At 43.0% G+C, this 25543-nt stretch overlaps 1 long non-coding RNA gene across 1 annotated transcript; it reads right to left on the bottom strand.

Moving 5' to 3' along the window:
- Window positions 1-21709: 21709 nt before the first annotated feature.
- Window positions 21710-22949, bottom strand: LOC134178877 (uncharacterized). The gene is made up of 4 exons (XR_009969710.1): window positions 22523-22949; window positions 22428-22467; window positions 22165-22345; window positions 21710-22008 (listed from the first exon to the last, which is right to left on the bottom strand). It is a non-coding gene; the product is annotated as an uncharacterized LOC134178877 (long non-coding RNA).
- Between the last annotated feature and the right edge of the window lie 2594 nt (window positions 22950-25543).

The raw sequence follows: 25543 nt of genomic DNA, 5'->3' as shown, positions 1-25543 counted from the left end.
ATAAGGTGAGAGGGAGTGAACGAATTCCTCACGGAAATGTCGAAATAAGCAGCCTTGCCTAGGGAAAAGTCGGGATGGAAAACGTCACCTGGTCTTGTCATAGAATGAGAGGAACAGCGTTGTTCTCGACGTACATTGGAGTTGTCTAAGAGCAACCAGTGGAAGATGACGTCACATAAGGCATCATGTCGCTTAATCCGAAGAGGACCACAGCCAAGAGCATGGTCACCAAAAATGTCCAATTCATGACCGCACACACAACGGACTGAGTGTGGGGGTGCTGGAAAAACTGGAATTCCCAAACGCAAACGCAAAGAAGTCACAAATTCACGCGGAGACATGGCCAGGTCTAGACTTGAGTTGGGGATTGCCCTCAACCAAGCCCCCGCATGAGGATATGCGACAGCACAGAAACGTGCCTGTTCTCGCAGACTAACAAGGCTGACTTTAATGCTAGATCTCAAAGCATCATCCAGAGCCTTGTGGAAGGAATGTTGTGTAGAAGAAACAGAGGACGAGACAGAACTAGTAGGTGGTAAAAGACTTGCAAGATGTTGCTGGCATTGCACTTCACCAGGGAAAGAGGAAGAATGCTGAGTCCAATCATTTTCTTCATATATATATATATATATATATATATATATATATATATACAAGCTCCAATGCCCGGGTTCGCCCGGGAGACAACACATGCCAGATGCTTCTCCTTTCCACTTCATAGCGCCACAGTTTGTCATAGAGCCAATACAACACGGAAGTGGAGGAGAGACAGGTCGCCTCTATAGGTAGAGATTAGAGCAAAAAGTATCTAAAATGCATTTGATGGTATCATAGGTGATGTTGGCCATGAATGATTGCAGTGAATAAAATGTCGCGTATAACTTGCAATCGTATATCACTCTCGGATATTGCGCTGTCCCGTTGAATGAAATAAAGTAAAGTAAAGTATTAGACGAATCGTATAGTACGTACTCCCGGATATACCGCTGTCCAAAATGAAGTCACGTGCAGTACTCACCCGGATAATCCGTTCCCCGTATCTAAGAAAGTCACGACTCGTTCCGACTCTCGTTATTTCGACAGTCCCGTTGAACGTCGTCTCTTCGAAGACGTTGCTGGCGTTTCGGCGAACAGGTGCATCAAACACGGCAGCTCTTCGACGGTCGTAGACTGGCAAACGACTGTGGGCGTATTTTTCAAGACCCGGATATCAGCAGAAATATCTTCAGTTTCCCGGCGTCGCCCGCAATAAACCACATGCCAGGTGCTTCTCCTTTCCACTTCATAGCGCTGCAGTTGACACACACGTTTGTCATAGAGCCAATACAACACGGAAGTGGAGGAGAGACAGGTCGCCTTTATAGGTAGAGATTATAGCAGAAAGTATCTAAGAATGCGTTTGATGGTTGGAGAGGCAGAGGGGGTGTAGCCAGGTCACGTACAGTTTGTATAGAGAACCGTTTACTGTCACTAATTAGCCGTGGTGTAAGTGCTTTTACCGTCTAGTAGCAGCCAGACAGAATTCTCATTCATAGTTATATCCCGCTCAATTGCCGTTTCTAAAATTCCGTTGATCGGATTAGCGATTGGTTGAAATCGTTTCGACTTGGACGTTGCTGCCGTTGCGAGGAACAGGTGTATCGAACTTGGCATCTATTCGACACGTGTCCATTTTCAAAAAGTCTCGTTGATTGGATTATTGATCCAGTTGAAGCCATTTCGACAGTCCCGTTGCGGAGAACAGGTGTAACGAACCTGGCATCTATAATTTCGACGTGAATCCCGTAACATGCAGGTCACGTGCATACTTACCCGGATAATCCGTTCCCCGTACATAATGAATGCCGACTCTCGCCATTTCGACAGTCCCGCTGAACGTCGTCTCTTCGAAGACGTTGCTGGCGTTTCGGGGAACAGGTGCATCAAACACGGCAGCTCTTCGACGGTCGTAGGCTGGCAAACGACTGTGGGCGTATTTTTTCAAGACCCGGATATCAGCAAAAATATCTTCCGTTTCCCGGCGTCGCCCGAAATAAACGACACGCTCGGCGCGTACCGTCCGACGTCGGGAACGGGCAGTCTGAATTCGGTGGAGATATGATGCGCCGTTCCAGAGATATTCGCGCGCGAGTGGAAGCGAGCGCGATCGGCGGGAAATGGCGTCGTCGTGGGAGACGTCAGGAAGACGATCACAGTCTCACTTTCGAGATTAATGAATTCGGCGAGCGCGAGCCAAATTCGGCCGAGATCGGACTCGCCATCTTTGAGAAACGCTCGTATGGACGGACACACAGACAGACAGGCAGACACCTCTTCTTTATATATATATATATACAAGCTCCAATGCCCGGCTTCGCCCGGGGGACAACCCATGCCAGGTGCTTCTCCTTTCCACTTCATAGCACCGCAATTGACACACACGTTTGTCATAGAGCCAATACAACACGGAAGTGGAGGAGTGACAGGTCGCCTTTATAGGTAGAGATTATAGCAGAACGTATCTAAAAATGCGTTTGGTGGTATCATAGGTGATGTTGGCCATGAATGATTGCAGTGAATAAAAATGTCGCGTATACACGTGCAATTGTATAGCACTCTCGGATATTGCACCATCCCGTTGAATGAAATAAAGTCACGTGCAGTTAGACGAATCGTATAGCACTCCCGGATATTGCGCTGTCCGAAATGAAGTCACGTGCAGTTAGACGAATCTGTCAGAGCAGAACTGGAAGTCACATGCAGTGTACTCACCCGGATAATCCGTTCCCGGTATGTAGCGAAGTCACGACTCGTAGCGACTCTCATCATTTCGACAGTCCCGCTAAACTTCGTCTCTTCGAAGACGTCGCTGGCGTTTCGGGGAACAGGTGCATCAAACACGGCAGCTCCGTATCTAACGAAGTCACGACTCGTACCGACTCTCGTCATTTCGACAGTCCCGCTGAACGTCGTCTCTTCGAAGACGTTGCTGGCGTTTCGGGGAATAGGTGCATCAAACACGGCCAGACAGGACAGACAAACAGACAGACAGACAGACAGGTCGCCTTTTTAGGTAGAGATTGTACTATTGGGTTCTTAGTGAGAGACACCGAGTGGCCTTCTACCCTTGCACACAACTCTATTCACCTCTCAAAGCCCCCCAGGCTAAACCATACTCTTAACTATATACGCGGTTATGGTCCCTCCCATAGGAGTGGCCAACACAATCTAGTAACCTCTATTACATCCCCCTTTCTCAAGTCAATAAACTGCCTTACCAACATCTCCCTTCTCAAAGCATGCAACTCTACTTTTTACTTTCTATAAGTCTAAACGTTTAGGAGTCACTACTCGTCTTCCAATCCTTGTCCTGAGTGTTGGTGAATTCTGTCGGACTCGGCTTTCTTGAGTAGTAAATGTAGATGTATCCGTTTGATGATGTGTTGATTCGAAGTGAGGTTAGGGTGTCTTCTCTGGAATCTCCTCCTGTTGTGATGGTGGAATGTTCACTAGATGTCGCCTGTTTCTTCGAACAGTTGTTGACTGAGTTTGCACCCGATATGACCTGGTGTTGACTCATCTTGTAAGACTTTCCCCGGTTCTCGCCGGTCTCTCACCCAAACAGTAGTGCCCTCAGATAAAGGTTTCAGCACTTTAGTTGCATGTCGCTTGCCGAATCTTCTTTTGTGGTTTTCTTTACCAATTGCTTCTTTCGTTTGAATCTCCTTCCAAGGAAGTACTCTTGGGTGTAAAACGTGAGGTAATTTCGGCACAACAGATCGAATCTGTCTTTCATAAGTAATTCTGATGGTGAAAATCCGTTTGCTAGTGGTGTAGCTCGATATGCCAATAATGCTAAATATGGATCTGTTGCTTTCTTGAGAAGACTCTTCACAGTTCTGACCATCCGCTCAGCCTCGCCATTACTCTGAGGGTATAGCGGACTGCTACTAATATGCGAAAATTCGTATTCGCTTGCGAATTTTGCAAATGCGGCAGAAGAATACTGAGGCCCATTGTCTGATCGAACTTCTTCGGGAATTCCATGTCGGGAAAAAAACGATTTCATGTGTTCAATCACAACTTTTGATGTCGCATCTGATAGTCTCGCTATTTCTGGATACCTTGACAAATAGTTTACAACGAGAAGATACGATTGTCCCTTCCATTCGAAAAGATCAGTTCCGACACATTGCCAGGGACGACTTGGCAAAGGTGTAGGAATGAGAGGTTCCGCTCTATTGCTGCGCTTTTTGCTGCAAACAGTGCAGTTCTCCACTGTCTCTTTCAATTGAGAACTCATTCCTGGCCACCACACTGCTGCTTTGGCGCGATCCAGAGTCTTTGTGATACCCATGTGGCCTGTGTGGAGTCTCTTTATAACCTCATCTCGTAATAATTCTGGAATAATTATCCGATCGCCTCTTAGAAGTAATCCATCTAGGACTGATAATTCTGTAAATACAGGATAACACTTCTTGATTGGCCCCTTCAGCAAGTGTTTAGCTGGCCATCCCTGTATGCAAAATCGTTTCAATTGATTGCATGTGTTGTCTGCAGTCTGTCTGTCCCGTATGTCTTTCAGTCGTTTTTCCGTCACAGGAAGATGGTTGATGATCAGTTCGACATAGGCTTCAGTTGCTGTTTCCAACTCATGAGCTGATTCCGTAGTTATCTGTACTGGACTTATGGACAATGTGTCAGGTGTGAAAATTTTCTTCCCTGAGACATGACTTATTGAGAAGTTGTATCGCATCAGTCGAAGCCTTAATCTCTGAATACGTATTGGTAGCTCATCCAGCCTCTTGCTTGAACTAAGTAAAGAAACTAGAGGCTTATGGTCTGTCTCCACCTGAAATCTCATACCGTAAAGATAATCACTAAAACGCTCACATGCCCATGTAACAGCCAAGGCTTCTCTCTCTATTTGTGCATATTTTTGCTCAGTGGGAGTCATCGACCTCGATGCATATGCTATCGGTTTGAAGTCTCCTGTGTCCTGTCTCTGCTATATGACTGCACCTAAGCCAAAAGATGATGCGTCAGCTGACACCACCGTCTCTCGAGTGGGTGTATACAAAGCCAAAACTGGTGATTTTATGAGATCCTCTTTGATCTTCTGAAATGCTGTTGCTTGCGGGTATTCCCAGATCCAAGCATTCTGTCTGCTTAGAAGTTTCCGCAGTGGTTCCGTTTTCTCTGCCAAATTTGGAATGAACTTGCCCAAATGGTTCACCAAACCAAGGACACGTCTCACTTCAGCTGTGTTGGTTGGTTCTTTCAATTGTAACACAGCTTTCACTTTGTCAGGGTCGCTCCTGATCCCTTTCTGATCAATGACTTGTCCCAAGAACTTTATCTTTGGAACAGAAAACACACACTTCTCTCGATTAAGAGTAACTCCTGACTTCCTCAGTTTCTCCAAAACCTTGCAAAGTCGAGCATCATGTTCTTCTTGTGAACTTCCATAGATCAAGATATCATCCATAAGACATACAGTTCCTTCCATTCCAGTCAGAAGGTTAGACATTCGACGTTGAAACAATTCAGGTGCTGATGAAATATCAAATGGGAGTCTGTTGAAGCAGAATCTTCCAAATGGTGTTATGAAAGTGATGAAAAGAGCTGAATTTTTGGACAATGGTATTTGCCAGAATCCACTGTTAGCATCCAATTTTGTAAACACCTTAGCTCCAGCCAATTGACCCAATGTGTAGTCTACAGACGGTAACATCAAACGCTCTCTGCATACACTCTCATTTAGTCTAGACAAATCTATGCATATTCGAACTCTTCCTCCTGATTTTGGCACTACAACTATGCGGAACACCAATCAGTTGGCGTTTCAACTTGAGAAATCACTCCCTCCTTCAGCATTCTTTCAAGCTCCGTCTCCACTTCTTTCATGAGTGGCAGCGGCACACGACTGGGAGTGGACAAAGCGAAAGGTGTTGCATTTTCTTTCAGCTTGATCTTATACTCTCCTAGTTTTCCCAGACCTTGGAACAGTTGAGGAAACTCTTCTTGAACTGACCATGATGGCTGTCTCGCTGCTGAATCTATTCTCATTAGCAATTGAAGGCTCTCGATTGGAGGCCGCCCCAATAACGCCCGTTCAACATCACGCACCACGTAAACCTCCTGCTGTGATGACCTCTGGCGGTATTGTAATCTTGCAGTAAACTTACCACGAACACGTAGCACATTATCTCTGGGCCCTCTCAGTCTGGCTCCCGTTGGTTGTAGCTTTGTTGTAATGTTACCAAACTTAGACTCTGGGATCACGGTAACGTCCGCTCCAGTGTCTATCTTAAATACGACTGGAACGCCATCTAACGTAGCCTGAACCATCCATGCTTTACATTGTTTAGACATGCTCTCATTACTCAGTGAGAAAAGATCACCGAACTCTCCCGAGCCCTGGTCTTCAAATACCGTTGAGACCTTCTTTGTCTTGCAGACACGCGCATAGTGTCCCAACTTCCCGCACTTGTGGCATTTCGCGTTAATCGCAGGACACCGCTCTCTACCGTGTGTAGGTTCTGCGCCGCACGTCTGGCATGTACTTCCTGGTGTGCTCGTTTGCTTTTTGCTGACTCGACTAGCTTGAAAATGCGCCGGCTTGCTTTTTCGTTGCTCTGTTAGCGATCGCTTCTCGCGGCGTATCTGAGCTGCTTCCAACTCTGTTGACTTCTGAGATTCCAAGGGTAGTTCATTTCGAACTACAGTCTGCTGCTCTTTTACAGCTTCGCTCTGACGAGATTTTGTTATTGCCGTCTAAAGAGTCAAATCTGAGTCCATCTGCAACGCTTCCGATAATTTGGCATCCCGCAACCCTAGCACCAGGCGGTCGCGAATTAGCTCTTCGCGGAGTGTCCCAAACTCACAATGCTCCGTCAAGCTGTAGAACGCTGTGATGAATGTCTCGACTGGTTCATCTCTCATCTGGCGTCGTTGGTTGAATTTTGCTCCTTCAAAGATCACGTTTCGTTTCTTTACGAAGTAGCCATCTAACCCAGCCTTGACGTCTGCATACTTCGTTCTCTGCTCCTCAGTGAGGGTGAGACACGCTAAAACATCTTCTGCTTGAGCGCCCATGGAGTACACGAGTGTACTGACCTGCATTGCGTCTTCTTTCTTCACAAGACCTGAAGCGGTTCGGAATCTCTCAAATCTACGACTCCACCCTGGCCATTGCTCAGGGGACGAGAAATCAAACGTCTCTGGAGGTGCAGCCTGGAACGTAGCCATCGCTGGTAGCTCTCTAGAGTTGCGCCACTCCTGACACCATGTACTATTGGGTTCTTAGTGAGAGACACCGAGTGGCCTTCTACCCTTGCACACAACTCTATTCACCTCTCAAAGCCCCCAGGCTAAACCATACTCTTAACTATATACGCGGTTATGGTCCCTCCCACAGGAGTGGCCAACACAATCTAGTAACCTCTATTACAGAGATTATAGCAGAAAGTATCTAAAAATGCGTTTGATGGTTGGAGAGGCAGATGGGGTGTAGCCAGGTCACGTACAGTTTGTATAGAGAACCGTTTACTGTCACTAATTAGCCGTGTTGTAAGTGCTTTTACCGTCTAGTAGCAGCCAGACAGAATTCTCATTCATAGTTATATCCCGTTCAATTGCCGTTTCCAAAATTCCGTTGATTGGATTAGCGATTGGTTGAAATCATTTCGACTTGGACGTTGCTGTCGTTGCGAGGAACAGGTGTATCGAACTTGGCATCTATTCGACACGTGTCCAGTTTCAAAAAATCTCGTTGATTGGATTATTGATCCAGTTGAAGCCATTTCGACAGTCCCGTTGCGGAGAACAGGTATATCGAACCTGACATCTATAATTTCGACGTGAATCCCGTAACGTGCAAGTCACGTGCAATACTTACCCGGATAATCCGTTCCCCGTATATAACGAATGCCATTTCGACAGTCCCGCTGAACGTCGTCTCTTCGAAGACGTTGCTGGTGTTGCGGGGAACAGGTGCATTAAACACAGCAGCTCTTCGACGGTCGTATCTAACGAAGTCACGACGCGTACCGACTCTCGTCATTTCGACAGTCCCGCTGAACGTCGTCTCTTCGAAGACGTCGCTGGCGTTTCGGGGAACAGGTGCATTAAACACGGCAGCTCTTCGACGGTCGTAGGGCGCGTTTCCACTAGTGCCTAAACCGGTATATCAAGTGGTCTAAGCTAAACTGGTTTAAGAATTGACCTGTTTCCACCTGCACTAAACCAGGTACATGTTAAACCTAAACCTATTTCCTAGACCTACTTCGAAGTAGGTTTAGCAAAGTGGTTTAGGTTTAACTGTCACGTGACAGTAGCGCACTTGTTTAGATGGCTTCTGACAATGTCGTTTTGATGATATTGACTATTTTGCTGGGATAGGATTGCCTTAAAAGATGTAAGGGTCGTTAACAAGGGGAGAGAAATCAGTAGCTACGGAGAGAGACAAGACGGTGCCTTTGGTCATCGTCATGCAAACTCCTACTAGCAGATGCTGAATCAGTGAAAACCAACAGTTGCTCTGACTCGGCGACAAAGCAGCCCAATACTTCAAAGTAAGGCGTTTTGTTTTGCACATCCGGTATGTGCAAGTTCCTAGTGGAAACAGCGCTTTCTTGAACTGGTTTAGTTCTTAAACCCATTTAAGCTAAACTAGTTTAAGGTGCAGCTAGTGGAAACACGGGCGTAGGCTGGCAAACGACTGTGGGCGTATTTTTTCAAGACCCGGATATCAGCAAAAATATCTTCCGTTTCCCGGCGTCGCCCGCAATAAACGACACGCTCGGCGCGTACTGATCGACCGACGCCGGGAACGGGCAGTCTAAATTCGGCGGAGATACGATGCCGCGAGCGGAAGCGAGTGGGATCGGAGGGAAATGGCGTCGTCGTGGGAGAAGTCAGAAAGACGACCACAGTCTCACTTTCGACCCGAATGAATTCGGCGTGCGCGAGCCAAATTCGGCCGAGATCAGACTCGCCGTTTTTGATAAACGCTCGTACGAACGGACACACACACACACACACAGACAGACAGACAGACAGACACCTCTCCTTTATATATATAGATACAGGGGTTTCCCTATAGCGCGGCGCCGAGGCGCGGCGCCGCGCTGTGGTGATGGCGCTATGGTGATGACTGTATCTCAAATGATAGTTGATAGGGAATGCCAAAAGTTACTTGACGGCACAGCACGTAATTTTATCTGCCCAAAGCGTAATTACTTGAAGGCAGATCAGCATCCAATTGTCTACAGGGTTACAAGTCTGTCGCGCTGCGTAGACCTGATGTTAGTCCCAGCTCACCACACCCACAGCTTTGTAATTGGCATTTCCTCAACGCGATCTTGTATACATAATCCTGTAGATAACTAGGTGCTTGCCGTCAAGTAGATTTGGGCAGATAATTACGTGTTGTGTAGTCAAGTAACTTTTGCTTTCATTGTCAATCCTCATTTGAGGTAACTGTTTACTGTGTGTGAGGTCTTTATCATTCTTGTTTAGTGTACCCTAACAGATCGATTTACAGAGTGTAACCACTCAACTAGAACAACAATATAAAACTTTACAGTATTTACTCACAGGACCACTAAATAGTATGCATAGTAAGCTGTACAAGTTCAGTTAGATGTCAGCTAACATTACCTGTAGTCTATATGATCTAGCAGTTGTGTTGTGATAAAAGACAGTAATTCATATCACTTTGACCTAGTGACTATCCATGCAGCATGTATTCGTACCACGCTATCATGACATTTACGTCAGTGGCTACACCAACAAGTCTGACAATCATTAATTAATTAAAGTTACTTCTTCTGTTTAAAATAAGATCTCGGTGGCTATTTAATATTAATAAAATGCCGCGCTGTTATTAATTCCTGAAGAAACTTCTGAGATATGGCTCTGCAAGCGCAGGGCCGTATCTAAAGAGAGTTGCGACATGGGTGTTTGAGGTCACGTGACGAATGGGCGCCATTTTGACTCCAACTGCGCGTGTACGAGATCCGTGTTACTGACTCTTTTGGTTTTTTCTTTGACTATCGAAGGTTGAGAGCAATGCCCGCTTGCTGTGCGTGGGGTTGTTCCAACAGACATGAGAAAGGGCAAACCATGTGTAGTGTATGGCACTTAATTAGATTAGACCTAGCTGGCATGGTATGTAGTAATTAGACATAGCACTATTTGGTTAGTACGTTAGTGAGCGTTGTAGAGTGTGTAATAACAAGTGAGTCTCTAACCAATCGAGCCTGTGTCCACCGAGCAAACACAAAATTGGCGACGAGGATGGCGCAGAGCCACACAAAGTATGAACATTTGGAACCACTCCAACCAGGTGACAAGACTGATAAATATCACCAACGCTTTCTGCTCTATTGTACCGCCAACCACATCGTCGACGCGGACAAAATGAAAGCAATATTCCTCACGACAGTTGGAGGAGCAACGTACTCAATATTATCGAACCTCGTCAGTCCGGCTAAACCACAAGATAAGACCCTCGACGAACTCATCATATTGCTGAAGAATCAGTACGAACCGAGGAAGATAGTCATTGCCGAAAGATTCAAATTTTATAAGAGACAGCAGAAAGAGGGCGAATCAATTGCAAATTACCTTGCAGAATTGCGCCGCTTAGCAAAATATTGCGAATTCGCGGACAGCCTGAACACAGCGTTACGTGATCAATTGGTGTGCGGTCTCCGACATGAAGGCCTACAGCAGAAGGTCCTAGCAGAACGAGACCTGACATTGGAAAAAGCACTGTCGCTACCTCAAGCGCACGAAACCGCAAGACATGAACTGAAATTGTTGCGAGGAGAACCGCAATCAAGTCGACAAATATACCAAGCAGCGGAGACAACGTTTACCGTGCAAGCATCCGGAGGTAGGCGGTTCACTCCCAGGGATAGCAGAGCTAAAGAGCGTGTTTGCCATCGTTGAGATGGACGCAATCACGACTCTGAAAAGTGTTGGTACAAGAGCGCCACTTGCCGGGTTTACAACGTTAGAGGTCATATCGCCAAAGCTTGCAGGAAACGGAAGCAATCTGGCCAGAAGTATCAAGCGAGTTATGGCTTGGAATTTCAGAACCGCAAGCAAGCATCGAAGTCGACGAAACCCAGACACCAAACGAACCAAGTCGAAGAAGACGACGAGGTGAGTATAACATATACTCTGACAGACAAACAGAGCTCACCCAAAGTCACCGTGGAAGTTGCGGGGGCGTTAGTGACAATGGATGTCGATCCGGGGCATCTATGACTGTGATACCTGCGGACATATACAAAACGTTTTCTGACTCACGTGAAGTTACAGAAGAGTAGAGTCAAACTTCAGACATACTCCGGAGAACCACTGACGGTAAGGGGGAAGCTTACGTTCCAATCCGTTACGGCAACCAGACCGCACGGGAGAAAATGGTAGTTGTTAAAGTTCAAAACAAACCAGCAGTCTTGGGGCGAAACTGGCTTTCACAGATCCAACTGGATTGGCACATGTTATTTAGGGTTGACAGACCGACTAGCCCACGGAAGACGCTGGGTACTGATTATACTAAGAGATACCCCAATTGTTTGAGAAGGGAATTGGAACACTGAACGGATACAAAGCACGCATTACACTAAGACAGGATGCAGTGCCAAAGTTCCATAGACCGCGACCGGTACCCTACGCCCTACAGAATAAAGTAGACGAAGAACTGGACCGTTTGCAACAGGAGGGAATAATTCGACAAATTAACAGAAGCGAGTGAGCATCACCTATTGTAATTGTAAGGAAGGCTGACTGGTCAATACGGGTATGTGGTGACTACAAAGTTAGTGTGAACCCTTACCTAGAGACGAAATGCTACCTAGAGACGGAATGCTACCCAATGCCTAATCCGCAAGACCTGTTTTCAACCCTAGCAGGAGGAAGAGTCTCTACTCGTTTGGACATGAAACAGGCATACCAACAAATGAAGATTAGCCCAGACTCTCAGGCATACTTGACAATCAATACTAGCAAGGGACTCTTTGTGTATACAAGGATGCCGTTTAGAATCACATCTGCACCTGCTATTTGGCAAAAGGCCATGGATGAAATTTTAGCAGGCATTCCAGGATGCATATGCTACTTAGATGACATATTGGTAGTAGGAGGTAGCCAGGAGGAACATGACCAGCGGTTAGACATTGTGTTGGACCGACTGAATAAGAGAGGTATTCGACTAAAAGAAGAGAAGTGCACATTCAATACTTCCGAAGTGGAGTATTTGGGGCACCTAATTAGCGAGAAGGGGCTCAGACCATTGGAGAGGAAGTATCGAGCAATTAGAGAGGCTCCCCAACCACAGAATGTAACTCAATTAAAATCATACTTGGGTTTACTCAACTACTATGGTCGATTTTTACCGAATATCTCAACTACCCTCCAACCTTTGTACAAACTACTCCAGAAGTCTACGCCATGGATTTGGAAGAAATCACAACAAGAAGATTTGAAAAAAACAAAGAGAAACTATTGAATTCGAGCTGTCTAACGCATTACGATTTGACAAAACCATTACGACTCAAGTGTGACGGCTCGCCAGAAGGAGTTGGGGCTTGTTTAACGCACGTTATGCCAGATGGAACTGAACAACCAATTGTATTCACATCCAGAACATTGTCTTCAACTAAAAGAGGTTATGCACAGTTGGAAAGGGAAGCCTTAGCTCTTATCAACGGTGTACAACAGTCCCACAAGTATTTGATTGGATGTAAATTTACACTAGTGACAGACCATAGACCTTTACTTAAAATATTAGGAACAAAACAAGGGATCCCGACTTTTGGCAGCTGCTAGATTGCAGCGTTGGGCAATAGTACTGAGTGCGTATGACTACGATTTAGAGTTTACTCCCGGAATAAACAATCAAGAAGTGGACATGCTGTCCAGACTTCCACTGCCTGTGGAAGCGATCGATCCTAACGAAACAAGTCCAAAAACATTTTGAGAAAATGATGGGTATGTAGGGATGGGTATGTACTTATGTCATTTATGCCTATCTCGTACATCACATTCACAACTGCTGCAAGCGATATAGGTAAAAAGAGTGTGATGTAGGAGATGGGCATAACTGACATAAATACATTCCCATCCCTAAATACCCATCATTTTCTCAAAATGTTTTTGGACTTGTTTCATATATTTTTGGACTTGTTTCATACATTTTTAGATGGAAATGACAGTTTTAGTAAACGGAGTGCTTAGCATTTTGAACATGTGAGAATACTTTCATGTTCAAACCCCCAGGACAGACCACGTGGAGGTTGCACTCTCTGTCCCGCCACCCCTCCCACCTTAGGCCACGAATTTCAGGCTGTAATTAGACGCTGCACATCCCAGTTTAGCTACGGTATTTCTTTTCAAGTGACCTCTAGCCTGGCTGACAAAAGTGAAATGTGAAATGTGAAAGAATAGATGAGGTTTTCTACTTGCCGATAGCTGGCTTCTGAGGCGCTTAGTGTCAGCGGTGATAGTCTGTTTAGACTTGGGTAGTTTGAAATGGAAATGACAGTTCTAGTAAACGTGTGCAGCTCGGCTGTGATTTCAATCTTTGATTGCATTTCTAAACAACTCCCACTTTACGCTCAGCATACACAGAAGTACGTAGCAGCTGACGGATGTACGTAAGAACACTGATTGCATCTATAAACAACTCCCATTACCTAGGGTTCCACGAAGAGATACACGCTTACATGCACAGAGAGTCAGATAGGACGCCGCGCCGTTGAACATAGTCGTACATGTTCAACTACATGCAACTGTAAGCAGTATGTAGCAGCAGGTGGAAGTGGCAGCTAGGCTTCCAAGCCGTAGTCACATGTACACACGTGACCGGAACAACATGGCGTTGTGGGAAGCAGTACGTGGAATTGCATGGCAGCAGTTAACTAGCTGATACAAGGTGACTTTGCACATTTCTAGCTGTTGGGTCAGTGCAATTCTTCGGACAAGAGCGAATCGTTTGGTGTGACTCTGGTCGTCGTAGCTGCTTCAAGTGAGGCGCTAGCCTGGCTGACAAAAGTGAAATGTGAAATGTGAAATGTGAAAGAATAAATCGGGTTTTTTTACTTGCCGATAGCTGGCTTTTGAGGCGGTTAGTGTCAGCGGTGATAGTCATGGCTACCATTAGGAACGTTTGAAGTTGAGCGCTACCTGGGTCCGAGATCTCTGAGCGATCCGGTTCGGATACTTTTGTATGGGGCGCCATTTCAGATTCTTCGCATCTCTACATAGGGAGTGCTACCGCACTCCCTGATTACGTACCATATAAATTACTTGGACACGTTACCAGTTACAGCAGATCAAGTGAAACAAGCCACGGCCAAGGATCCTATCCTTAGCAGAGTATTGAAGTATACTCTAGAGGGATGGCCAACCAATGGGTCGCCTGAACTACACAGTTATGCCAAGAGGTCAACCGAGTTATCTATTACCGAGGGATGTCTAATAGATGGAGGAAGAGTAGTGATTCCATATTCACTACAAAAACAAGTATTGTCTGAACTACACACAGGACATATAAGAATGGTGCGAATGAAGGCGACGGCTAGAAGTTTTGTGTGGTGGCCTGCCTTGGACAGAGATGTTGAGAGTATAGTCAGATCATGTTCCACGTGTCAGGAACAACGGAATAAACCTGCAATTTCAATGCCAACACATCCTTGGATATACCCGGAAGGTCCTTGAGAACGTGTCCACGCAGACTTTGCGGAGTACGGATGAAGACACTACTTATTGTTAGTAGATGCGTTTTCAAAGTGGCCAGAGGTCCATGAATTACACAAGAATACTACTGCTTGCCAGACAGTAGAATGTATGAGAAGAACATTTGCAACTCATGGAATACCATATTGTATGGTAACTGACAATGGACCTCAATTCCTATCAGAGGAGTTTAGTAAATTCATGCGCTCAAATGGCATCCACCATCAACGTACCCCACCATATCACCCATCCACGAATGGACAGGATGGTACAGGAATTAAAGAAGAGCTTGAAGTCTAAGCCATCAGAGCTAACATGGAGTCACCAAGTGTCATTGTTCTTACTTCATTATCAGACTACCCCACACGGGACGACTGGAAAGACTCCAGCTGAGTTGCTGATGAAACTTTCTCCTAGGACAAGACTAAGTCTGTTGAAACCGGAAGCTGGGAAAAGGATACGAGATCATCAAAGAGAAGAATTTAACCAGGCTACAACCAATGTAAGAGAAATGGGACCAGGAGACACTGTTTCTGTCTAGAATCCAAGAAGAGATGGTCGAAGCAAATGGCTCGCAGGAAGAGTGACACAACGACTGGGACCAACATCTTATTTGGTAAATGTAGACGGACACATAAGATACGTGCATATTGATCACTTGATAACAAGAGATGCGACCAATACACAAGTGATTCTGCCAGAAGAACCAGATATCTTGCCAGCTACAGTTGTACCAGATTCATCAGGACCCGTGTTAGAAGATCCTACACTTCCAGCAAGTACACTTACACCTACGGAGACTACAGATGAGGAGCATGTCATGAGGAAATCCACTAAGACTAAAGATCCAGTCACAGACAATGGAGCAACTGAACCTCAGAAGGAAATCAGTCAAAGGAGATATCCAACTCGAGAGAACACAGCTACCTCTCAGGTATCGTAGAAAACTAAAGGGGGAGGAGTGTAGTGTATGACACTTAATTAGATTAGACCTAGCTGGCATGGTATGTAGTAATTAGACATAGCACTATTTGGTTAGTACCTTAGTGAGCGTTGTAGAGTGTGTAATAACAAGTGAGTCTCTAACTAATCGAGCCTGTGTCCACAGAGCAAACACAAAACCATGTACAGGTTTCCGTGCGATCCTGCCAGAAGAAGAGTGTGGACAAATCGAGTCAGCCGAAAGAATTGGACTCCTACATTTATTCTTACTTGTGTGACGTAAGAAGAACATTGTGTACAAGCATGTGTGAACAAATGTCAAAAAGAACGTCTTAGCAAACGTCTTAGGCCTGCTAGAGTGCGGTAGCTAGACTGTGTGCACAGGGTACAAGAATATAATTGATTGTTAGTTTCATGCGGCATTTTGGATGGTGCCGACAAGCTCGTACATCTGCAGTACACATTAGAACACTACACAGTTCGGTAAGGTTTGAAATTAGTGCTTGTTGGCTGCTCTCACGCTACCTGCAGTATAACTTTTGCAATTGTATATATATACCTATATATTTACTGCCCACACTTGATACTAGTAAAATTACCGTAAGAAGCGCCTTGTAAAATTTCTGTTTATTTCTTCAAGGCTCATTTTGATAGCTCTCAATTTGAGCAACACAGGAAAGATGGAAAGAAGAAACTGAAATGGAATGCAGTACCAACAATATTTCCCCACCGGAAAGTTGGCTCCAAGAATAGCAGAAAGTCTCAAAACAGCACAAAGGAAGAAGACCCTCTGAATGCTGGTGTCCAAGTAACAACAGATGTGCAAGATCACAGATATATGCTGCTGATGCTATGCAAGAAGACCATTAGTCATCTGATGAGGGTAATGGTCTGTATTGAGATATGTCATCTTGTTTGAAATGATCATGAATGCATGTTAGTTTGTGCATGGTCGTTCTCATCACATATTTCATTGGCATGTTGTACTTCTGCTAACATAATGAATTTTTTTTATTTGGTCTGTGGTCACACTCTTCAAGTCTTTGAAGATTAGTGGAAGAGAAAACTGGAAGCCTGTGCAAGCAGGTGTCATAATGGCAACAACTTCTGTGCTGGACATACAAGAGGAGTTGCTTGGTAGTGGACATAAGTTTCTGCTGACTTCACACCTCACTCAAGATTGTCTTGAGAACCTTTTTAGTGTAGTAAGGCTAAACAATCCTGTACCATCACCGGTGGCTTTCAAATGTGCACTAAAAATCATCAGCATTGCTCAGTTTATGACACCTGTAGGTGGGAATCGTGGAAGCTATCAAGATGATGACTGTGGGTTATTGTGTCCATAGTATTAAGAAAAATGAGGTAGTGTGTGATGCTTGCCTTGAGTATGTCTTAAATTCAGCTCCAGATCATAGCAGTTTTGCAACGCTAACTAGTTTGAGAGAATTCAAGAAGGGCAGTCTTGAGTATGTTACAGGTCGCACATTTGATATGATGTTGAAAGTAGAGCTAATGTTTTGAAGTATAGCAGAAGATACTTTGATGGCTACCAGAAATGTGAAAGAGGTTTTGATACGGATGGCTGAAGAACTCACTGATGACTGTGTCTATCCCACATGTCATAATATTAAGAGGAAAATGATAGCTAGATATTTCAATGTATGTCTGCACATTTTCTGCAAGGGAGTACAAAGGAAAGGAAACATAACTTGGAAACAACCAAAGTAGGAGGAGAACTGGGGAGTCGAAGCATGGCAATAAGAAAACTGATAACGAATGTGAAGTAGAAAGGATGTGAATTGTGTATACCATGTAGTTATGTAGAATGGAAGACATCACTCTACCTTTGTTTGAGATATTTGATTAATTAGTAAACGTTTGTTGCTTTCATTACACCCACTTGTATGTTTCAGTGTCTTTTTTCATCATTCATTCAAAACTATGTCCATACATACATTTATTCCTAGGCTATAGGAATGTATATCAGCAAGCACGTTTTGTACTTACATATACATCAGTTAACGTATTAATTAAATTACTATACATCTCCTCAGGGACAACATTGTCAACAGGTAATGAAAATATACATGTCTTATTTATGTAGACATAGAGGGTCAATGGGCAGTTGGACCCTTCTATGTTTTTGTATTACAGTTTTTATGTATCTAATTTTGTAATATTCTGCTTTTATTTTCTAATTCTTAATATTATTTTCAAAACAGTAATTTGAAGACCTAATATTTTGGAATTTAAAATTTTAACATTTAAATTTAAAATTTAACTAAATATTTTTAAAAAATTTAATATTAACGTTTGAGTTTTAATTAATTTTTACTTTTTAAAATTGTTATTTTGTTTTTCTCTTTTACTTTAAAGGGGTTGTTGTTGTGGTGGTGGTTGCTGCTGTTGTTGTTTCTTTTTAGGTTGCTCAGTGACTCACGTAAATTTAAAAATTTTGGGCATAAAGACTTTTTGTCATTTAGAGCAACTATTAATTTTTCAGTTTGTATTGACTTTTTTTTAATACACACTATTATAAATATATATATATAGAGAGAGAGAGTATGATTACTGCTTAGAATTTATACTGCCTTTTGTAGTTTGCGTAGTCTCGCTTGATTATTTCTTTAACTGATTGATCGTTTTCAAAAGATTGTACGTCTCACTTTGCTCACAGATAAGTCTAAGATACATGTTGCACAGTTAGGGTGACATGAACCGAATTCCGAGGCTAACGCGAGAGGTTCTGCAAGAGTCCTTGGAAAGTGACGTTCTGATCGCCTAGTTCTCCTTCGAAGGTTTTCTGTTAGAGTGCATAGGGTGCGAGGAACGAATCTAGGGTGTAATGCGGTTTGTTGTAAGCTTCATATCTCTCAGCGACTACTTTTCTGAAACCAGGACCAACGAGAAGCGATACGTACTGACGTTCAGTCGACCTCGACTTTACGCTACAAGTTTCTGCTTGAGTAGGGTAACAGCTCAGTCTAGTATGGAAACGTCATTTGTTTCATACGATTTTTTCCAGATTATTGTAGTTGCGCAGTTGGAGTCAAAATGGCGTCCATATACGGCTCTGCGTAAAAGCAGAGCCATATATAGAGAGAGTTGCGACATGGGCGTTATGGAATTTGTGATCACGTGATTGCATGGGCGCCATTTTGTTTCCAGTCGTGTGTAGACAGTATCCGGCATTAGGCGCGTTTCGACCCACTAGCGAGACTATGGTTAACTGCTGCGCTTGGAACTGTAGTAATAGATCAGAAAATGGATTCAAAATGTTTCGGTTCCCTAAGGATCGTGCCAGAAGAAAAGTTTGGGAGGCTAGAGTAAGTCGCAAGAACTGGATAGCATCGCCATATGCGCTCCTGTGCGAGGTACATAAATACCGTAACGTTTATCGTGTTTCTCAAACACTAAGGTACGGTAGATACGCGTTGTGATGTCGGCCAAAGCGGATTTGGTTCTAGTAGACTCGGATCTTGAACTGCCTAGATGGTATGTCTGGCAGCTACATGCTAAGTTGGTCCACTTGTGCACATTTTTAAATAATGATGATAGTCTCCTCCATAAGTACATGGAATTTTCATCATTTTGAAGGCACACTTTGATGAATCACAATTTGAGTGCAGAAGGGCTGATGGAAAAAGAAAACTTAAGTGGAACGCTGTTCCAACCATATTTCCTCACAAGGAACGACATCAACGTATTAAAAAATCACCATTAGCAAGACATCCAGTGGACATTTCCAAGCAAGTGAATCTGGTCTTGAGAGACCACATGTACTCAATCAGTGGTGTTTCACCAAAACCATTTTCAAAATGTAAGTCACTATGCAACAGTTCACAAGTTTATATCAGTGCATGAATTGTTCTTCACTTAATTAATAACATCTCAATCAACTGTACTATATTTATAAAACTACAAAGAAAACTGCAAATTACACATGATAGAACACACACGCAATAATGACAACAGGCACACATGTAGACATAATTTCAAAGTTTAGTAGAAGTTTCTTCAATCTTGGGATTGTTTTTCATTTTTCAATTGTTTAAATTACTACTATGAAGAACCAAGTACAATTAATGCAAGTTAACTAATCTACCTCAATTGATTAATGTACAGCTGAACATAATTCCAATGATGATGAAACAACTCGACATGACTCTGTAGCATATGAAACCAGTGTGGCAGATCTAGAGATAGATGTGGATGAATCTAATACCCTTTCAATTGATTCCTCTACAACAGCTAGAGAAGTCGTAAAATTGAAGCCAAATTACAAGTTTCAAGAGCCAAACTGCATAAAATTACAAGAAGAAATAATGCACTTACTAAGCAAATGGCAAGTCAGGAATCAAAGATTAAAAAACTTTTTGCTGAAGATCAGCTGCTAGCATTGTCCCGAGGAATGCGAGGAATTCGGTGGTCATCTGCCACAGTGAAAAAAGCCTTACAACTTCAATTTGCATGTGGAGCCACAGGATATAACTTACTTTTAAAACAGCAGTTTCCTTTACCATCTCTTCGAACTCTTCAATGACGGATGGAAACAGTTCTATTTGAGCCCGGCATACTCAACCAAGTTTTTGAATACTTAGCAGTGAAGGTAAATGATTTGTGTGAAGAGGAAAGAGTCTGCTGTCTCACATTAGATGAAATGTCCATTACACCTAGTATTGAGTATGATGCAAGTAGTGGACAATTGCTTGGGAATGTGATTTTGCCTGGTCATTGTGGTACTGCCACTCATGCTCTTGTGTTTATGTTGGGTGGACTGTCATCACGGTGGAAACAGACAGTAGCATACCATTTTACAGGAAACTCCACTGACGGAACTCTAATGAAACCAATTGTGCTGGAAATTATTGAATGTGCTGCAAAGATAGGCTTACATGTCATAGCTGTGACTAGTGACATGGGATCTGCAAACCGAGCACTGTGGAGAAGCTTTGGCCTCATTACTGGAAGACACTGCAATACTGTTAGCAAAGTAGTACATCCTCAAAGTCCAACCAAATGGTTATATTTTCTCGCTGATGTTCCTCACCTAATAAAGAATCTTAAGGCAGCTTTGGTTGGTGGCAAAGTCATCACTCTACCTGATGATGTTGTTAAAGCAAACAACTTGAACTGTAATTTTGTGTCCATTACACCTGTAAAAGATCTAGTAGAGTTTGAGAACCATCATGATTTAAAATTAGCACCGAAGCTAACTAACGCCACTATTTCTCCATCACATTTTGAGAAAATGAAAGTATCACATGCACTGCATCTGTTTAGTAAGTCAGTGAGCTCTGGACTTCAATACCTTGTGAAAGAAGAAGGCAGAGGAAACGAATATCTTTCTACTGCTTGGTTTCTGGATGTGTTTAACCGGTGGTTTGATTTCATGTCAAGCAGGTACCCTGCAGTTGCACTAAGCAGATTGAATTGTGATAAATATGAAGAAGCTCTACTATTTCTTATGTCTATTATCAACTTAGTACAGAGCATGAAAATTGGAGATAAAAATGACTGGAAACCCGTGCAAGCAGGGATTATAATGTCTACAAACAGTGTTCTTGGTATCCAAGAGGAGTTGCTTTCAATGGGATACAAGTTCCTTTTGACAAGTCGTCTTACTCAAGATTGCCTTGAAAATCTTTTTAGTTTGGTCAGGCTAAAAAATCCTATTCCTTCACCACTGACATTTAAATACGCATTAAAAGTCATTTGCATTGCACAGTTCCTGGAACAACCTCATGCATATCAAGGAAACTACCAAGAAGATGATAGAGACATAGCAATTGACTTTCTTGACCAGCCATTGAAGCTACCAAACACTGAACTGGATCTGAAAGATTTAGAAGTGGAAATATCAGAAGTAAATTGCATAGATGACATTCAGAAGGCTGAGTTGAACAGCTTATATTACCTTGTAGGATACTGCCTACACAGCATAAAGAAAAATGAAGAAATCTGCACAGGTTGTTTTGTAGAAGTGACCAGCTGTGATCTAAGTGATCAAGACTCAGCAACGTTCACTATCCTAAAAGAGTATAAGCAAGGATGCTTTACTCAGGTATTAGAGTAAGCATTCTCTATGATGCTCAAAGTAGAAGTCATGCTAAGAAACTTCGATGAATCAGTGTTGATGACATCAAAAAATGTGAAAAGATTATTGTTGGACAAAGCTGAAGAAATAACAGTACATGATTTGTTCCTCAATTGTCATAATATCAAGCAGAAGCTACTATCAAAGTACTTGACTGTTCGCTTACACATTCTATGCAAGCAGATGAAACGTAAAAGAAACAGGAGTTAGAGAAAGAAAAGAATCAGAGTCAAGGTGAACTAGGAAGCAAGAGCATGACAATGAGAAAATTAGTCAAAAAATTGAAATGAAAATGAATGCCCTTGTATGGAAACACAACTCTAGCCAGTCAACAAATGTGTGCATGAGTATACATGTGTGCTTGTGTAACATGTGATTAAGCATCGCATTTATACCTTTTGTAACTTGAGTTTCTGATGATGAGCCATCGTTTTATTTATACCATTCATTGCAGAAAGAAACGTGTACAGAACAACACGGTTATAAATGTTGGAATTCCGAGGCCAAAGCGCGAGGTTTTCCTTGAAAAGCGTCAAAACTGTTCAGATCGGTTGTTTGAACAATACAACGTCTCTCCTGCAGTGCAAACATTGACAGAAACAACTGAAATCTTGCAAACAGCTCATTTTGAATCTCTGTATTTCGGTAGCACTCTCACCCGAAACCACGATGATCAGGAAACGACACAAATCGAGCTTCTGAAGAAGTAAATCATAGTCCAACAGTTGCAACAAGTAGCAACATAAAACTCACTTTAATGTAGAAATAGTAGTAGCTTAGTATGATTTTAGACAGATTTTTTACGTAGCGCGCATGGAAACAAAATGGCGCCCGTGATACGGGTTGTCGCAACTCTCTCTCTATATGGCTCTGCGTAAAAGTATAGCCTCGAACTTCCAGACCAGAGTTCACAGTTCACAGAATTCGAGGCTAGTAAAAGTACGGAAGCCGACAGGTGCACATTTATATCAACACATACCTCTCTAGGCCACGCAAATTATTTTTTTGGGCCCAGTTTGAAAAATCCCGGATATCCCGACACGTGCATAACTAACGCGCACTAACCCACCGTCATTCTCCATAGCGTGCGTGCGGTTCTATTCGTTTGCACTCTAGACACAAGTTTCTGCAAGCATTCTCTTCTTCTTTGGTAATCACCTGTTCATTGGCACCGTTTCGCTCTGATTTTGCATTTTTTCTGTATTTCATAGGGAAATGAAAGCGACAAACACTACTGGCCCGCACGCTCGTAAATCGACGTAAATAGCACGTAAATCGACGTAAAATACGAAGACACGTAATATTTTCGTAATTTACGATCCTGGTCGTATTTTACGTCTGAAGTGACCTTTGCGCATGCACTTTGCCACGTAAATTACGAAGATCGTAAATTACTCAAGATTTACGTGTCTTCGTATTTTACGTCTATTTACGCCCTATCTAGTTACGCTCATTTACGCAACATCGCTAGGTCATAATGACACGTGCACTGTGTGATTACACTGTGTAATCATGCACAGTGCACGTGTCATTATGACCTAGCGATGTTGCGTAAATGAGCGTATCTAGATAGGGCGTAAATAGACGTAAAATACGAAGACACGTAAATCTTGCGTAATTTACGATCCTAGGTCGTATTTTACGTTTGAAGTGTAGTTTTGCGCATGCACTTTGAGGCGTAAATTACGAGGATCGTAAATTACGGTAAATTACGAGGATAGTAAATTACGGTAAATTACGTGTCTTCGTATTTTACGTTTATTTACGTGCTATTTACGTCGATTTACGAGCCAGTACTTGCCTCATAGTCATAATAGACGACTGTCTAAGCTATTTGTGAGAATAATCATATTCACTCTAGCTTGCAACCTCATTCCGGACGCCTGCACGGTGAAAACGTTTACATCTAAATTAACATATAATGCAATACGCCATCAGCAGCTGGCATCAGCATGAGAATATTAGAAGATCCTGCTATTTATATCATTACATGTTGATTTGTAACGCGTGTATACGTGATAGCGGTGAGTCACTGTGCTAATGTCACAAGAAAACAAGATATACATATATAATAACAATAATGATAATAATAATAATAATAATGAAATCTAATAGTACCCAGGGAGTTTGTCGTAAACAACGTCGCTCCGCTAATTGCGGAGACCGTCCAAGAGATGTATAGCATCATGACTTCAATCAGGGAAAACCTGCTTTTTCAATTAAGTCGCAGTCAAGAATTCTTTTGGAGACGCTTATGTGAAATAGCAAGTCATTCCATGCGGGAGCTGCTGCTGAATCTGGGGAAATAATCAAGGACCATCGCTATGAAACCAATGTCATCGCAACTGGAGTTGTCTTCTATCCATTGGCAGTGGAATCATTTGGTACATGGAGCATACATAGCCTGGAAATTCTGAAGTCTATTGCGAGAAAGACGTCGCTTTTGCATACTTCGACAATTAGCAAAGCTGTGGTTATAACTTACATGAACAACTATAAATAGGACTTTGGACATTTATATATATATATATATATATATATATAAATATATAGTAGAATGATTTTAAATGACTACATTTAGTTTCAAAACATAGCTTCTTAGATTTTCCCTCATAGGTGTGATATCAAAAAAATTATTTATTGGCGATCGAAGCGAGCCACTGCCTTGTCATGTCAACTGAAATCGATGTATTTTATAAAAAAAATTAAGAAATAGAAAATAATATATATATATATATATATATATATATATATATATTCTCGTTTCACTTGGCACTATCCAGAGCACACCGCGTGGAGGTGGAAACGAGCTGTGCTCCAAATTTGATTGGGGAAGGGTGTTGGGACCTTTCATCGTACTATCTAACGAAACAAATTAAAACCCAATTCAACGCAAAGATACTTATACAAGTCAAATGTCAAGTTTCGACAAAAAGTATCAGCTAAAACAGCAATAAGCGAATAGGGAATCCACAAAGCCCATCTAGATAGAGGAACACTAATAACGAAACCTTACGTTCAACGTAGACGGAGAAAGAAGGAAGCAATCAGACACTGACGTTCAAAATGGCGTCAAGGTGCCTAGAAATTCTACAGTTTAGAACCCAAATGTAGTTACTACTCGGATCTTTAGCCACTGCTACAGGGATGATGTCATCGATTGGCACGAATGGTTCCGTGTAATCAACATTAGTTGGATCATTCGTGTTTATACTCCACAACATAGTTTCTGTGTCTTGCTGAGCTCTCCCGGCCCAAACAACTTCCGTCACTTGAATGGACTCGTCAGGAAAGAAACCTACTTCACCAAGTCGTAAGACTCTCGCAAAATAGACGTAAATAGGATCTTGTCCATCGTCTGTTGGTACGTAAACACAGTGTGGCTCTTCTTCATCGGTTCGTGCTTGCCTCATGAGAACAGCGATCCACGACGACTCAGAGGCTGGAACTTCATTTCTGCCCAGCGCTCCAACTGGTCTGACATGAAGCATGTTGCCAGGGACATCTACATCAGGAATTGCTGCACGACGAAAGGATTTGAATTGAACATCTGGACCATGACGCAGTAGTCTGATTCGACTTTCGTCAAGACCGAGATTGTCTTCTGGCATCCATTCTCTCATAGTCGGAAAAGACGAGTTGTTGGCCTGTTGTTTCTCTTCTTCATACCTTGTAGCAAGATCGCCGTAGTCTCTGTTGTATACTCGAAAGAAATCTACCAGGTGACCGTACTCAACACGTTCTAGTATGTCCACTCGAGACTCTCCATAGAGA

The sequence above is a fragment of the Corticium candelabrum genome, chromosome 4 (assembly GCF_963422355.1).
Source record: "Corticium candelabrum chromosome 4, ooCorCand1.1, whole genome shotgun sequence".
Taxonomy (NCBI): Eukaryota; Metazoa; Porifera; class Homoscleromorpha; order Homosclerophorida; family Plakinidae; genus Corticium; species Corticium candelabrum.
Note: the sequence above shows the minus strand (reverse complement) of the source record. Positions and strands in the feature narration are given on the sequence as shown.